The sequence below is a fragment of the Gobius niger genome (assembly GCF_951799975.1).
Source record: "Gobius niger genome assembly, chromosome: 17".
In the NCBI taxonomy this organism is placed as follows: Eukaryota; Metazoa; Chordata; class Actinopteri; order Gobiiformes; family Gobiidae; genus Gobius; species Gobius niger.
In genome coordinates, this window is record NC_136868.1 from 2,679,262 (window position 1) to 2,697,340 (window position 18,079).

General features: G+C 45.1%; 1 protein-coding gene across 1 annotated transcript in view; it reads left to right on the plus strand.

Annotated features, from left to right (window-relative positions):
* Positions 1 to 566: 566 nt before the first annotated feature.
* rgs8 (regulator of G protein signaling 8) overlaps positions 567 to 18,079 on the plus strand; it is a 66,338-nt gene continuing 48,825 nt past the window's right edge. Inside the window, exon 1 of the mRNA XM_079575017.1 lies at positions 567 to 640. The gene's annotated coding sequence lies outside the window, so the exon portion shown is untranslated. The remainder of the gene's footprint in view (positions 641 to 18,079) is intronic.

The window sequence follows — 18,079 nt, forward strand, 5'->3', positions numbered from 1 at the left end:
TTCTGCTCATGTTATATTCAGCATTTGCCATTGACCACATCGGACAGTGTATTCAAAAGGACTCCCGCAGCACAATATGGTTTGGTTTCGATCATTCATTCGAGTGTCATAAATAATTCATGGCGGCGCCTTCAAACGATTTTATCCCTTTGATTAAAACACGGCGCAATTTTACAGTCCGTGCTTTTTTTTGTGTTTTTTATTTTACCCCGGCCCGTCCCCCGTGGTTTTTAGCTGTTTATCTGCTCCCCGCTCTCATCTCGTTTTGTTCCATCCGAAGCTCCGGCAGATGTGCACCGGCGGTCGTCCTTGGAGATTTCCCCCCGGCAAACAAAGCCTTTTTTTCCTCCCCTCCTCCTCCTCCTCCTCCTCCTCCGTCGCCTCGCTCGCCTCGCTCCGCCGCCTCCCCCCCCCCTCCCTCCGCACATGCACACACATCACCATCGAGCATGTCTCCGCGTGCTTCTCTCACTCTCCTCCATCTCCACCGCCGCTAAAGCTACATCCCCATTCCTGCGTTTCCTCTTCTTCTTCTTCTTCTTCTCCTCCTTTTTGTTTTGCGTCGCCGATCGCTCCCTCAACTGGGCGCCGAACTGCCCAGATCTCAGGCTGGAGAAGGGGAAGCCACATCAAACGCCAGGTAGGCAAGGAAAGGGAAGGCGCGCTGTGTTATTCATTATTGGGATGCGCGGCGTTACGTAATCGCGGGGACACGCTTCAACCGAGCGTGGCGGCGGCGGCTTCGGCGGTTTGACATCTCGGTTTTGACGGCTGGCTGGTGCACGGCCGCAGATTAGACATTATGAGCCGACTGATAATGCCGTCCCGCTGGCTGATGTTTTGAAAGGCGTTGAAGTGATGCTACTCTGTCACCTAGCATAGACCTGCGCGGGCTGATGTTTTGGGATGGAAGGATCAAACTGGGCTCTGAGAGGTTCAAGCCAGCGCAGTGTCATGTGTGTTTGTTGTTGTAAGGGGAAAATGTGAAGTTTTAATGCAGAATCAGTGTGTTGTGGCGCTCGATTAAGCACAATATCTTGGACTTTCTGTGATAAACAAGACTCGTGTGTGTTCATTGAATGTACAATAACCATGCTTTTGACTGACTACAACTTGTTTAGCCTTTATAAATGATGAATTAACACTTAATTCATAATGAACAATTCACTAGTTAAGTGTGACTAACACTTAACGGAACAGGCCACCGTTTTTCCATACTGAGATATGTTCTTACCTGAGCTTAGACGGGTTGATACGTACCTGTTTGGTCTTTGTGCGTGTCCTCAGTCATGCAAAACGACCAAAAATGTTGCTAGCATTTGGCCTCTCCCAATGTATTCCTATGGCTCCAAACGGGGTGAAGTTAAAAGCGACCAAGCTCTTCCACAGGCACAAAGACCAGACAGGTACGTATCAACTCGTCTAAGCTCAGGTAAGAACATATCTCAGTATGGAAAAACGGTGGCCTGTTCCTTTAAGTGTTCACTCATCATTTATTAAGGCTAAACAAGGTACTGTTATTATATGGCAATGGTAAATGAACTCAACTTGTAAAGCGCTTTTCTACCTTTATCAGGCCCAAAGAGCTTTACAGCAAGGAACCAGTCACCCACTCACTCTCTCATTCATGCACCCATTCTCCGTAGACACTGGAGGCAAGGAGGGTGACGTGTCTTGCCCGTGGACACAACGACAGTGTGTGTTTGCGGGAGCTGGGATTTGAACACATGCTCTACTGCTACTACAGCTTTGGAGACTGTTATCAAAAAACCTACCAAATAGATAATCTGTTTCAAGCAAACGCCTGGACCAAAATGATATGAACTCATTCAACTCTAATACTCCAGGCCTTGTTCCCCAGGCAGGAGCGTGACGTGAACAGGCTGCTGAAGTGCACAGCCATCACTATTGACACGCAGGTCATACAGATTTAATATTTCCCAACAGCATACGCTGTTCTAAAAGTGGATTTTGCCGATAATAGAATTTAGCCACTGTTAGCTGGTGTTAGCCTAACATCTGCATGTAGCTTACCTTCATAGTTCATATTTAGCGGGTTTTTTTCTGTTGTATTACAGCTTGACACCTCTGAATGATTCCATATCACTCACCAGAATGCAGACATTTGTTCTCCTCACGGCTTACTAAACTTTAATGGTGATCAAAACTGAGCGCTCCTCTGTGGGGCACCGCCCACAACAAATGCGCTGGTGGAAACAGAAAGGTGTGCGGGGTAGAGTCGATCGTGGCGTGAAAGATCGAGTCTGGGAACCACTGCACTTTGCAACTTTCTCTGTGGAGGAAAACCTTTCATGACTTCTGTTAAGCTGGTGAGATGTTGGAGACATTGTTTTCTTTTCTTACATTTCTGACTTTATTTTTCTATAATAATGTTTACTTCATGTTCGAAAGTGCAGGTCTAAAGATGCCATTTTATGCAACTTTACATGTTGCATAAAAGCATTTGTATCCATTTTTAATTACTTCCACTTCGCTTCAATTATTCATACAACCACAGTACACGGTAAGCTTTCGTAGCCTCCCACAAGTTTCTCCTTTTAAGTCCGATTATGCAGATGGCTTAACCAGACTGTCTAAAGAAGAGTCAAATGCATCCAAGTGCTATATTAATAAACAACTATGTGCAATCACAGAGTCTCAGCAACAAGTTATAGTCAAGGAGAGTAAAGTGGCATCGATCAGGGCTGGGACGAATATCGGATCGGACTTGGATCGCAATACTTTGTGCTGCAAAGTTATAGCATTTTGTTCTCTTCAATCTGAACACTTCAGTGAATGTCAAATGGCATTTGGTTTGTAAACCTTGGACACATAACTTTTTACACATTTTAGAGTAAACATATCACTTAATAATTTACAGATCAGATCGGCCCCTGAGTATCGTGATATGTATCAGATCATGATAAAAGTGGATCATCCCAGCCTTACAATGTTACGATGTGTGGTGGGGATTCGACCCAAAAGCAAAAACAGCCAAAAACAGGTTCAAAGGAAATTTAATGGCAAAGGCCAAGAACAAACAAAAATGCAAAACTCACATAGCACAGGAACACGGAACAGGACACACACACAACGCACCATAAGAATACAATGAACCGACAAGGACAAGGGAAAACACAGGGGTCTATATACAGAAGGAACAGGGAACAGGTGAAACACATTAGGGCGGGACAGGTAATCAACACAAGGGAAGCAAAGCAAAACCACAAGGACAGAACAGACATGACAAAATAAAAGACTTGACAGAACCAAACCAAAACAGGGGACAGAACACAGACAGAACCATGACAGTACCCCCCCATCAAGGGACAGCTCCCAGATGTCCCAAAGTCAATGAACCCGGGAGGGCGGAGGGGGCCAGGCGGAGGGAGCAGACTCCCGCAGGTCAGGGGGCCATGGAGGCAAAGAATGCACCAGGGATGCCAGGTCTGGGGGCCACGGAGGCAAGGCAGCCGGAGGATACAGGTCTGGGGGCCATGGAGGTCTAGGACATGACAGAGGCGGGTCCGGGGTCTCCGGCAGAGGCGGAGGCGGGTCCGGGGTCTCCGGCGAAGGCAGAGGCGGGTCCGGGGTCTCCGGCGAAGGCAGAGGCGGGTCCGGGGTCTCCGGCGAAGGCAGAGGCGGGTCCGGGGTCTCCGGCGAAGGCAGAGGCGGGTCTGGAAGGTCCACTGACGGCCAGGGCGGCAGAGGCCTGACAAAATAAAAGACTTGACAGAACCAAACCAAAACAGGGGACAGAACACAGACAGAACCATGACATACAATATATATTCATATTATTCCTTTAATATCTTTAAATACCTGTGAAAGTTACTTCGTTTGTTTTTTCTTCCTCAAAATGCACCAGAAACCTTCGCCCTATTGAATGATACTAAATAAACATTATTGAGAATGGGGGGTTGTATTTTTATAAATGGGTGGTACCTGTGATAAGAAACCTCTCCCTATTGGATAAGTATAAAGTTAACCTGCTGCCAACAGTGGTTCGCACCCACATTCCCCTTGAGGCGTTAATTTCTACTCTAAGTACCCACTAACTCGAGGATCCTGCAGCTATTAAGTTATTGTGTATTTAGTCAAGTGTTATATTCAAAATATAGCTAAAATACTCACTCAAAAATACTTTCAAGCTTATATACCGTAAATGCTCTAATACAGGCCTTTATTTACTCAAGGGCATCTAGGACCAGGCCTTTATTGGAACCAGGCCACAATTAGAGACAGGCCTTTATTTCTATTTGAGCAAAACGGACGACCAGGAAAATGAAGAAAAACGACATTTGTGTCCATTTGCACCTAAAATATTAGGTTCATTTATTAATGAACATTTCAAACCCTCTCCCAGCGGCTGGAACATTGACGCCTTTTATTTTGTCGGGACAACAGGAAGTGTTTCGTTGCTGTTAGCGGAGCTTTGACATCAGTGTCACTGCAGGTTTCTGTTTCGTTTTTACCGCGGACCGGATTATTTGTTGTTATCTTGTGTAAAAGGCGAGTCTAGACGGAGCGTTTGTGTTTGTGATCGATCATGAGACTGACCCGAGAGAAGACGAGACGCTCGCGCTGATGGGAGGAGTTATTTTGAGGCATGGGACTGACCTGCACACGGAGCAGCTGGACGTGCTTTGAAGACGCGATGGTGACTTTATTAAAACCCTGGAGGGTCACACAACATTTGTTGCCCTGTTTCCAAATATCGTCACAGGAGGTTTGAAAAGTGGCTAAATCTCTGTCAAAGTTACGCTCGGATCAGCTCCTCCGCAGCGTCCCCCTCGGCCCGGGTTCAGTTTGTTACTTCCTGCACGTGAGTTTTCATTTACACCAGTATGAGACAAATTCCTAACATGGGGAATATTTCTACCGCTATAGTTTCTAATAAAAGCCCCGGCCTGTTTTAGAGACCGGCTTTAATTTGCCTCCGCCAGCCGCGAACCCGGCCTCTGTCGAAGACCCGGCCACTAATGGAATACAGGCCAGTATTAGAGAATTTACGGTATAAAGCTAATATTGATATTCTACTCAGTTACATCTTTTTTTTATCTGAGGGAATTGTGTGCATCCCGTACGTGTTGGGAAACACTGTTCTAGAGCATCAATAGTTGCTGACGAAGCTTCTAAGTGAGAGCTGAAACGACTCAGATGAACAACTTTAGACGATAAGACAGCTGCAAACTTGGTGACGATGCTGTTTATTGTATCACCGAGCAGCTGGGCCCAGGTGAGCGCAGTCCAGACAGTATTGTTAATGTGCGACTGACGATTCTGAACCGCGTTACGCTTTACCAAATCGACATGCTTTTCAAACGGCGGCTGAACGCCCGACGCCCTCTCTCCTGAGTGCGCTTTGTTAAGCAGTAGCAGAAAGTCCACAATCCCCCGTCCCCGCTGACACTGGTGATGTCCACGCTGAGTGCGGGGGGTGTCAGGGACCCTCGTGCCAAAGCTGAGAGGGGCTTTTGAAGTCCGGAGCGCAGGAGAGCTCCTCTGGCTCTCGTTTATCCAGGCCTTTCATTACAACCACATGATTCACTGCTAACACCCGTCCACCTCTGCTCCGCCAGCGACCATCGCACTTCCCTGCACTTAGCCGGGATATTAACCGGAACGGAACATTCATTCATTTGTGTTTTTAATTCAAGTCTTGGTTCAAGTGATATCAGTCTGACCGGAACAATCTGTCGTGTATTATCGACTTGGATGGTCTGCCAACTTACTGCCAATGAAGGTGTTTCCATTTGGCAGATGCTGTTTCCATTACTCTGGAATTCAAATATCCAAATAAACAGCCTTCATAATGCAAAATCTACTTTCTGTATTCCTGTGTATTTAGCCTCTTAACCCGACTTAACCGAGTCCATTTTCTCCAGTTTGACTTTACAAAATTGAGACAAAAATGAGAGCTAGATGAGAGTTAGCCATTTTATACTCACTACTGCCACCTCAGGCCATACGTGTAACTGCGGCTTCTATCTTAAGCTCGTGCATGACGGGACTTCGGACCCGAATTAACAACTTTTTTGAGTGACAGTGCAGGATTTTAGAGGCAGTTGTGGTGAATATGTCTGGGCCATAGACTGTAGAAAATAATGGACGTCTTATGCTCACTCCTCCCCGTTTACCAGAATGACCACGGCCGTGGGGCAATTCATGGCGGATTTACAGGCTCCTCCTCCCCAGCTCTGACGAAGCATGTTCCTAAAAAGGACATACGGGCGGGATTTTCACCGTAGACTCGGCCCTTGCGTGACGTGTAGCTCGCGCTGCTCCAATGCTAACAGTCCGAGCCTCATTAAATACGAGATTTCAAAAAATCATATTACGGAAACCAGCCTGGTTTCATATATTGTTATTAACCCAGCGTTATCTCAGGAGGAAGATCTAGCCTAGTCTAGCGTTGAAACAATTGAAACCAGGCTTTAAAGTAGTTTTTAACGTGTCTAAAGTCCAATGCTTTTCAATGGGGGCCTAGCGGCGATATGGAGGTACTGCAGCAACGGCGGAGCAATGGCGGCCCCCACGTTTGTGGTCAAAAAGCAGGGCAGCCAGCGGCCATTGGTCTGGGCTCATTCTACACATTAGGACATGGAGGAACATGTAGGGGGAGGAAAATACTCAATTTTAACATTTATAAACTCCGTGTAGTCCCTTTAACTATGGCAAAGGCCTAGTTTTAGTAGAAAATCCACAATTGTAGCAATATAGTGCATAACATAACAGCAACACCTGTATCTGCAGCACCTCCAGTGACTTTATCTCATTCATTTGGTAACTCAAAAGAAAATGCCATGTTAGATCATTTTGAAAGTGTCAGTGTAAATTATTGTTTAAATCAATTTCTAACACGTACCTTTGTTGATGTCAACAACCTTTGCAATAAAAGTTGGAAAACCTGGGCGCTGATGTGCTACAATGCAACAGTGTTTCCTTAAAGGAATAGGCCACCGTTTTTACATACTGAGATATGTTCTTACCTAACCTTAGTCGAGTTAATATATCCCCGTTTGGTCTTTGTCCGTGCGCTCTGTCACGCAAACGGAGCACATACGCAGCCTCTCCCACATGTCATATAGCTCCAAAAAAGCTCACGATAGAAGCTACCAAGCTCTTCCACGTGTTCCCTATTTAAATAAAGTTACGTGAAGTGTTTTCATGCAAAGTATATTTACACAGAAATGTAACATGTCGATTTTATAAGCAGATAAAAAGGGGGACTATATTGTGAGGCGTAATGATACGAGGAGCACAGCGTCCGCGCAGTAACTCCTAAAGACTTCCCCGCTCACTTCCGTCAATAGAAGCTGCGTGACTTTGTTTCCCGTAGCGCCTCTTGTGACGCCTCCACTGTGCTGCAGGCGTGGGGGGATCTTGGTTCCAAGGTCTCATAAGTTTGCTGTTTGTTTACTTAAGGCGAGACACGGCAGGTGAAAGTATTGATTTTTCACGCAGTGGTGGAAGTGGAGATTTGTATCTATTTTCCTCCCTTTACATCTTAGTTTTCATGTCAGATATGAAAATGATGATGTTTATTTTATGATGTTTTGTCTGCGAGGTGGGGGCGACCCGGAAGTAGAAAGGCCGTCTTTCCCGCGGGTTTTCATTCATAAATATTGACAGATTTGACATCCACGTGTCCTGCTAAGGGGCCCCGTGATGACGCTTTCACCCAAATATGGTGTTTTTCCTCCTACGAGACGCTGGAGCGGAAAAGTGGAAGAACGGGCCGAGCATGAGCACTCGCTACAAAACTTCAGGGCTGGTTTTCTCTGAATGAGAGAAGCCGCACTCGGGCAGAGCCTGAGCCCTTATAGAAGCTCCCACAGACTCCAAACTTTACAGGCTAAGACACAACAAGATTTGGAAGGTTTTTTCAGAGGGATTTTTTAACATCTAGTTCCTAGCCTGATTTATTCTGCTTTGAAACCAAAAAAACAGGCGGAATTTGAGTTTTTACAGATTTTTTCACTGATGATTAGTTTATTGAAAAACTAAACAAAATATCCAAAATCCCCTCTGCAAAAATCTTAGTTACTAATATGTCAATAAAATAAAACCATAACATTTAATCTGGCTCAATATTTTGATTTCGTTGCCCAAAATATAGGCAATTTTGGCCATTTTAATGCTCAAAATGCCTTATTTTTATGTGAAAACATGAAATGACAGAAAAAATGCAATACATTTTTTTCTCATATTTATATCTGTGATGTTCAGCAAAAGTTTCAAATTGACATCTCTACATTTTTTTCCCCCCCTATTCACCTGCAGTGTCTCGCCTTAAGAAAAAGCTGGGTTTTCATGGCTAGTGCGGACTCTCTCACTGCAGCTGTGCCAAGAGAGAAGGAAGTTGCTGCTTGTTTCGGTGCCACCATGACCGTAACCTGGTCACCTTCTATTCACAATCAAGCGAGTCTTCGTAAAAGCCCGAGTAAATCACACACACTACAAAAAGTCAATATCAAGCATTGGCTTAAATGACTTGAATTGAGGAAATGTTTCTTGTTTTGAGCGGTTTTCACTCATTTAGACACTTTTCCTGATCGGACCAAGTTTGCTTTGCTTGTTTGAGGACATTTCAGACCAGTTCTAGGGTAAATCTCGCTTGAAATAAGAAAGTAAAATTGCCAATGAGATAAGACCAATTTTCTTACCCCATTGGCAAAGAAAATGACCTGAAATAAGGACGAAATGTATCAAAATGAGTCAGAAACATCTCAGAACAAGTGAAATAATCTCGGACAAATGCCCAACAACTTCTTAACTGGTCAAAACAACTAAAATTTGGATTATTATGCTCAAATTGAGATGTTTATACTGACCTAGTTAAATACTTTTTGCAGTGCAGAAACTTGAAGTGCTCGCCGCTGCAGTGTTTCTGAGAGAGTTCATGTTCCTTTGTGCTTTTCCGTGTCGTCGTCCAATATAGGAGAAAGTGTCGCGGCACAAACCGAGCCATTAGCAAATCTTTGTCACGTTTTATCTCTCTGATGACTACCCAGGACAAACATGGCCTCGGGATCCCGCGGCTCCTCTGACTCACACTTTGCGGGTGGAAAATGAATGAACACCGCGCGATGACCTTGTTGTGGGGCTTTCAGTGACTTAAGCAAAACACAGACACTGAAACAAGTTTACATAAATTAGTGCGAGCTCAACGCCCCCGAACAGTTCCCCCTCACCCCGTGTGTCGCGCGCCGCTAATCCCTGCTCCGCCCGTGGACGCGCCGCTCAAACTGCTCTCGGATGTTTACGCAATCGGTTTGTCCCTGGGATTAATTTTGCATCGGGGCAAGCGGCTCGGCTCAAGCGTCTCACTGCAGATTAGGATTGGCAGCTCGGCTTCCATTTGCATTTGGGAAATCGCCTCCCAACTGTCCACTGTGGCAACATTTTGTTAAGTCTCGACTGAGGAATCTATAGACCCAGTTCGTGTGACGTATGCACCGCAAAAAGTAATTAACTAGATCAGTATAAACATCTCAATTTGAGCACAATAATCCAAATTTTAGTTGTTTTGACTAGTTAAGATGTTGTTGGGCGTTTGTCCAGGATTATTTCACTTGTTCTGAGATGTTTCTGACTCGTTTCGATACATTTCGTCCTTATTTCAGGTTATTTTCTTTGCCAATGGGGCAAGAAAATTGGTCTTGTCTCATTGGCAATTTTACTTTCTTATTTCAAAGTGAGATTTACCCTAGAACTGGTCTGAAATGTCCTCAAACAAGCAAAGTAAACTTGGTCCGATCAGGAAAAGTGTCTAAATGAGTGAAAACCGACAAAACAAGAAACATTTCCTCAATTCAAGTCATTAAAGCCAATGCTTGATATTCACTTTTTGCAGTGTGGGCTCGGCTCAAAACAGCTGGAAAACTTTATTGCGATTCACGCGTTTTTTGTTTCCGTTTCCTTCATGCTGCCTTGTTGTTTGCACTTATAGAAGTACCAACAATCCGGGCCTTACATTTGATAACATACAGGCAGGTGGGCTTGTGGTTGCCTGAGTCAAACGGGAGACGAATGGTCCGAAGTGGAGATCAAGAACGCGCCCTGAGCCGTCGTTCGGATCGAAAACACATGTGTTTGCACGTGTGCGGTGACACAGTCGGGTTTCTGACGCCTGACGCACAAAGGGACCGCAGTGAACTTTGTTAGGAGGGACAAGAGGAGCAGCTGATAAAGACAAGCAATCGTCAGGATCCTGCTTCTGTCTGAGCAGGGAAACTCCTATCTGTCACCAACACACTATTAAAGGGATATTTCAGGATTTTTGACATAGGGCCTCATTTCCAGAGTATTGCTGATTTCTGGAGATATTTTTTTTTGTAATTCATGCAGTTCTTATATTTGAAGAGTTTCGTGGTGCTAGGCTAATGCAAGGCTAGTGCATGTCTATGGTATCAGCCAGCCTGCATTAAAAACAGCCGCTCCACAGAGCACCTGAGGCAAATCACTTAGCAGAGCAGCATCTGCTTCGTGGTTGTATAAGCCAGCGGTTCTCCACCTGGGGGTAGGGACAACTAAGGGGGTCGCGAGACAAATTTGGGGGGTCGCATATAATCTGATGTTTTATTGTAGCATATGTTTGCTATTTTACCAGAGTGCCATTATTTGTTCGTAGTTTGATGAATTTTATTTCAGCCATTTGATTTTTTTCTTTATTTTTGAAGAAATATGTAGGCTAATGTTCCGATTTCCCACGGTGTGACCCGGGCGGGGGGTCACGAACACGTTTAACTGTTATAATGGGGGTCGCGGCTCCAAAAGGTTGAGAACCACTGGTATAAGCTACGCGGCGGCGGAGTGATCTGTTAGAAAATAGTCCCTCAAAATGCGATCATTCATGTGATGCAGGTCAGTTATATTCCAAACATGATTCTATGGACACAGACGTTTACATGGTTAGTCTGGTGTTATAAGTGATTTGCCTCAGGTGCTCTGTGGAGCGGGTCAGACGTGGAGGTATTACGACCTTCTTCTCTAGGGTGAAGGGAAGTAACATAAAACCCAAGATGTCGGTGGGGAAAAGAAAGTTAACAATTTATTTTAGACATGTAAGGCAAATAATAATAACAAAAGTAGGCTCTAAATGGAGTACAAAAATAGTCAAAAAACAAACAGATACAACGACTTCACTAATCTAGTGTCTCACGATATTACAATATTTGGTTACACACAACCACGTCTAAGGCGAGCTGCACTACTGAGTCCCAGCCGCCCTGAACCACAGATGAGCGGCACTTTTATTGGTCCTCCGTGTTGATAGGTGGAGGCAGGTGATTGGACAGGCGTAGAGGCGCTGTGCCAATCAGATATCCGGAGAGGATGAACGAACCACCATCAGGGAAGGAAACCAATCCACCAATCCGAGACGAGGACTCCAACAGCAGCGTTAACATGTTAAATAAGGCACAACGAGGTCAGAACATATGGGGCGGAGAGAAGGCGTGAGCGGGCCCTTGCCAAACGCCGTAACAGCAAAAAAAAGTGTCTCCAGAAATCAGCAACACTCTGGACAACTAGGAAATGAGGCCCTATGTCAAAAACCCTGAAAACAAAAATAAACATATTAGAAAACATGAAATTGTCGGGAGTTTTGCTTCGACTGCAGCTGATCCAGCAAAAAAAAAAAAGGTGTGATGACAGGATGTGCGGAGAAAGTGGGCTGCTGTGAAATCGGAAATAAACTAAAGGCTAAGGTATAAATAGACGACAGAGTGACATGATTTTACACGACACCGTCTCGGCTATTTTAAACCATTAAAGGCGATCAGGCGAGGACGGACACGCGGAGAGGGCTGCGCGAGGAAGAGCAAACCTGTGGGGAGATGAATCTGTTTGTTTAGCGTTTAAGATCAAGGCTGTAGGTTCGAGGCAGGTCTGAAGGTGAGGTAATAGTCATGGAATTTCCCTGCAGAACAAGGTGGAATCGAATCATTGCTGAAGCTGCTTTTTTATCCTTATTGTCGTGTGTGTCTAAAGCTTTGTACGTGTTGATGCTTATTTGTATATAATCTGGTGTTTATGAAAGTTTGATTCGTTTTTCTCGGAACTGCAAGACAAATTTGACTCAGCGAACCGATAAATCAACCTCACCTGCATTTACGTCGGTGAACGATAGTGACGACAGACACACGCAACAAAAAAGCCACAAGAGAGCAGCAGAAAAAGGATGAAAAAGTGACGAAAACCCAACAAAAAAAAGCGATGGGGGTTAAAAATGGATATGGCCTTAGATTAAGGTGTGCTCATTAAGTATTAATAAGCATTAGTAATCATTTTAGGGTTAGGGTTGGCTATGAATAAGCGTATTATGAATGGCCTAGTACGCAAACAGATAAAAAGTATAGTAAGCAGTGTGTTAATACTTTACAAGCATTTTATTAAAGAGGGGGTATTCTGCTTTTTTCAGTCCCATAGCACCAGTCTATATCACACTACAATGATGACAAACCTTCTGTTGGTCTGTAAATGCAGTAAATTAGAATAACTGCCTTGTGTAAAATGTCTCTCTCAAAATGGCTGTAGTGAATGTCTTGAAATAGGCCTCTGTCTCTTTAAGAACCTCTGAGCCTTTAGACACGCCCCCTCCACACGCTGTCTGTGGCATCAGTGGGGAGGGGGTTCTGCTGAGGAGCAGTGGTTGGTTACTCGGCTGGTGACCAAAGCTCGGAGGCGTCTCCAGGAGGTGGGGGCGTTCCTAGGAGGACTCAGGCAAACCTGTCCCTAAAATGGCCGCCATCAGAGTTTTTACAGATTACTCAGAAATACGTGAATGTGCCAAGGCAACACTTCAGGCATGTTTTTAATGAGGGAGTGACAGAATAACATGATGGAAAGTTTGAAAAAGTACATTTTGCATAATACCCCCCTTTAATACTTATTAGTAACTTATTAATGCTTAACGCTGTGAGTGCAGAAAAAACGCAACAACTAAACTAGACACTCTAATGCACCTTATGTGTGGCTTTGGTGGCTCTGTGATGAACAGAAGTGAAATAAATGACGATCAAAAACTTGTGAAAAGTCATTTCAACCTGGATAGACTCAAACAGACAAAAGCAGTGATTAGGAAGATTTATTGACATGTTTATTAGTTTTGGCGATCAGACCCCGGCGGTAACATCGATGTATGAAAGTCAGTATGGATGAACAGCTTGTAGTTAGGGATGTCTTCCCCCGGAGCCTGGACACTGGTGAAGCTGCAGCAGGTTGAAGCCGTGGACGGAAGAGGCGGAGATGGGGCGGAGGCGGGTCGCAGCGCAGCTGGGAAGCGAACGAACCATGATTGCTGGGGCTTAAAAGCGGGACCGAGGGCGATGATTGGTGCGGCTCTTACGCTGATGGCTGAGGTGGAGGTGTGGCCCTCACAGAAGCGATCATTGGCTGGAAGTATGTGATGCTGAAAATCGTCTCCCAGGTAGAATTAGCGCCTAGGCTTCATTTCATGTATTATTGCGTTTCTTTTCCTTTTTTTTCCGTCCGAGGTGGCGTGGTGTTGTGTAGCGAGCAGTTGTAAACCGGACACTTCTCTCTCTTTCTCTGGAGCGTGTTTGACAAAGCAGAGCGGCTTCTCATGGAAAGATCGAAACAGTTGAACATTTTTAAATTTTTCAGAGTTTTTAAACGGTTAAAATCGGTCCAAGGACGACAAAGAAACATCCTGTTAAAGCGATCGACAACTCGCGGTGTTTCAAAATGTGCCGTCATGCACGAGCTCAATATAGAAGCTGCAGTTACACAAAAGACCTGAGGTGGCAGTAGTGAGTATAACATGACTAACTTGCATCCAGCCCATTTAAAGCAGCACTAAGTAACGTGTTTACCTTAATAAATCCTTTCCGTAGTCCCTGTGGGGGTAATACAAGTGTTTATGGGATGATTGGAGGGTCTTTCATCGCCCCCTGGTGTCTCTGGACAGAAAACCATGTTTGCAACTTGACTGCCACCGGTCCGGAGCCACCAATACACACTAATGGAATCACGAAGAAGAAGCTAACAGGCTAACGGGCAAAGCTAACTGCGGGCTAGCGTCACTTTAAACAGTATTTACAGCCACGTTTTTGTGAAAAAAAAAAATTCCATTGTATAATTGGACGCACAGTAACACGGCACGGTAGCGCAGCGGTTAGCGCCTCCGCTTCACAGCTAGAAGGTCCCGGGTTCGATTCCCACCAGGGACGGGGCCTTTCTGTGTGGAGTTTGCATGTTCTCCCCGTGTCTGCGTAGGTTTCCTCCGGGTACTCCGGTTTCCCCTACCACTAAAAACATGTACAATAGGTGAATCCTCCAGCCAGGTGATTCTGACCACCAGCCTGGCTCCACATCATGGAGGTGGGTCCCCGGGCGCGGCACGGCCGTCGACCACTGCTCCTTACGGGTCGCCCCAGCGGCATCGAAGGATGGGTTAAATGCAGAGGACAAATTTCCCTACGGGGACAATAAAGTATACAAACAAACAAACAAAACAAACTCTCTCCCTTCGCCTTTCCTGTCAGCGTAGTATTTACTCTCCAAGACAATTAATAAGTTAAAAAATCGTAACTTGCTACGACATCTGCAGTTGCGCTTATGGCCTCTAGGGGGAAGAGTTACTTAGTACTGCTTTAATATAAAAAAAATATTAAAAAAGTGACAATACGAGGAAAAAGTTCAATTTAGATGAGTTCAGTCCTTAGCTTACAAATGAGGCGTTACACTGGCTTAGACCTTACGGAATTGGGTAAAGCTGAACGGGACATAACGCACTTCGTTAAGGCGGAAAAACACTGATATCTTTGTCTTGTCCTTTTTTTCTTCTTTCTTTTCTAATGGACCACGAGTTTGAATAATGATGTTGATTTGAATTGTACATAAAGGTTTTGAAATGGATCATTCCTAATGGTAAACCCCTTAACCCCCACCTGAACCAAGCACGTTTTCTCCAGTTTGGCATTAACCAAATCTAAACCCAGCTTGGAAAAAAGTTTCTACAGCAACAAGAACAAGGATGAAAACGCAACAAAAAAAGTCGATGAAGAAGCTTTTATTGAGGTTTTCAGGAGGTTTTTGACGCCTCCATCTTTAATTTCTACTCCAGTTCGCTCTGATGTAGAGTTATGTCATGTCCCTGATGTGGTGGAGCTGAGGTGAGCGTGGATCTGGGGCCACAGCTGGCAGGGGACGCCGGGACACCCACTGGGACGTGGCTACGGTGGCCTGAGGGTGACATTTTGCTTTTAAGTACAATTATCAAATCGGCAGAGAAAAGAAAGATCAAATGTACTTCACTCACGCAAATCCAAGCCAGCTTTTATTTTTTTCTATGATAGGGTTTGTGAAGCTGCTCCACAAATCTAAACATGAAAACAGCACGATGTGTTATAAAGGCCTTTTTCTGTCATTCACAACATTACTTAAAGGGATATTTCAGGATTTTTGACATAGGGCCTCATTTCCTAGTTATCCAGAGTGTTGCTGATTCTGGAAATATTGTTTTTTGTAAGTCATGCAGTTCTTATGTTTGAAGAGTTTCGTGGCGCTAGGCTAGTGCATTTCTATGGTATCAGCTAGCCTGCATTAAAAACAGTGTGACCCGCTCCACAGAGCACCTGAGGCAAATAACTGATAACACCAGACTAACCATATAAATGTCTGTGTCCATAGAGTCATTTGAACCATTTTGCATTTAAAATACCTTATATTTGAGCAGCATCAGCTTCATGGTTGTATAAGCTACGCGATGGCGGAGTGATCTGCTAGAAAATAGTCCCTCAAAATGCGATCATTCATGTGATGCAGGTCAGTTATATTCCAAAAATGGTTCTATGGACACAGACATTTATATGGTTAGTCTGGTGTTATCAGTGATTTGCCTCAGGTGCTCTGTGGGTCACACTGTTTTTAATGCAGGCTAGCTGATACCATAGAAATGCGCTAGCCTAGTGCCACGAAACTCTTCAAACATAAGAACTGCATGAATTTAAAAAATCAGCAACACTCTGGATAACTGGGAAATGAGGCCCTATGTCAAAAATCCTGAAACATCCCTTTAATGCATTTTAAAAGGGTGCTTCGGTTCGTGACATTTGTGATGCTCATGGAGGATGTTTTGGCCAAAAAATCTTTCACAATTATCCGTCGTCTCATGATCGGAAGGTCGGGGGTTCGAATCCCACCTCCTGAAAGTGCACATTGTCGTTGTGTCCTTGGGCAAGACACTTCACCCACATTGCCCCCAGTGTCTGCGTACATTGGTGTATGAATGGGTGAGTGGATCCTTGCTGTAAAGCGCTTTGAGTGCCTAATGTAGGTGGAAAAGCGCTATATAAGTTGAGACCATTTACCATTTACCATCCCAGTTCACCCCTTTTCACCCTTGATTTGTGGAGTTTGCAACAGAGCCAGTCCTTTCTTACAGCATTCGGAGTGTAGGAGTCACTGTTTTCTCTCACGTTTCCGCTCAGAATAGATATTGAACCCACAAGGCTCCGATGGACAGCGAGCAGCAGAAGTGCAGGTTAAACAGAGGAAACAGAAGCAAAGTCATGTACCAGTGCACAGGGTCTCACTGTTTAAACATCACTGTAACAACATGGCCTGAATCAGGGATCGCCAACCAGTAGCTCGCAGTAGTAGGTAAAAAATGTTGGAGACCCCTAGCCTAAATGAAGGCAGTTTTGCATACCGTAAATGCTCTATTATAGGCCCGGGCCTTTATTTACTCAAGGGCATCTAGGACCAGGCCTTTATTGGAACCAGGCCACAATTAGAGACAGGCCTTTATTTCTATTTGAGCAAAACGGACGACCAGGAAAACGAAGAAAAACGAGATTTGTGTCCATTTGCACCTAAAATATTAGGTTCATTTATTAATGAACATTTCAAACCCTCTCCCAGCGGCTGGAACATTGACGCCTTTTATTTTGTCGGGACAACAGGAAGTGTTTCGTTGCTGTTAGCGGAGCTTTGACATCAGTGTCACTGCAGGTTTCTGTTTCGTTTTTACCGCGGACCGGATTATTTGTTGTTATCTTGTGTAAAAGGCGAGTTTAGACGGAGCGTTTGTGTTTGTGATCGATCATGAGACTGACCCGAGAGAAGACGAGACGCTCGCGCTGATGGGAGGAGTTATTTTGAGGCGTGGGACTGACCTGCACACGGAGCAGCTGGACGTGCTTCGAAGACATGATGGTGACTTTATTAAAACCCTGGAGGGTCACACAACTGTTTCCAAATATCGTCACAGGAGGTTTGAAAAGTGGCTAAATCTGTGTCAAAGTTACGCTCGGATCAGCTCCTCCACAGCGTCGCCCTCGGCCCGGGTTCCCGTTTGGAATATTTCTACTGCTATAGTTTCTAATAAAAGCCCCGGCCTGTTTTAGAGACCGGCTTTAATTTGCCTCCGCCAGCCGCGAACCCGGCCTTTGTCAGAGACCCGGCCGCTAATGGAATACAGGCCAGTATTAGAGAATTTACGGTAAATGCACTGTCCCCTCTCAGCAGGGCTTTGCTTTCGCTCTGCTCTGGAGTCAGACTTGACCTCCGTGTTCACATAGACATAATATCTGCTGTCAGAAGGAGAGACTGTCCCTGGATCAGTTTTGGCCGTGGCTAAAACCATTTGACTGGTCACCTCTCGCGACGACGTTATTTACCCGCTTCTTTATTATTACAGCTACAGCCAACAGCAGTCGTAAAAGAAAAAACAATGAAGGCACCGAGGAAAAATTAAACAAAACAACACCGGGCACAGCTCTCCAGGAGCGCGTGGGAGTCGCAGTCAAAGCTCGGCTGTTGCTGGAAATGAGAAAGCGCCGTGACTTTGATGATCCTCTTCTCTGCGCTCTGGAAGCCCTTTCTCCAGCGGTCGTTCAGCCCCAGAGATCTGCTCATCCCTCTCCTATAGTCCTTTTCCACCAGGCTGGTGCCGGTGCTGGTTCTGGGCCAGTTCCAGTTTCAGAACCGGTTCTTTCGTTTTCCACTGAAAAAAACGCTGGCTCTTGGTTCCAAAATCTGGTGCCGGTTGGGAACCAGTTAAAAGCTGGATCAAGAAACGAGCACCAGCAGCTGGGGGCGTGGCTCT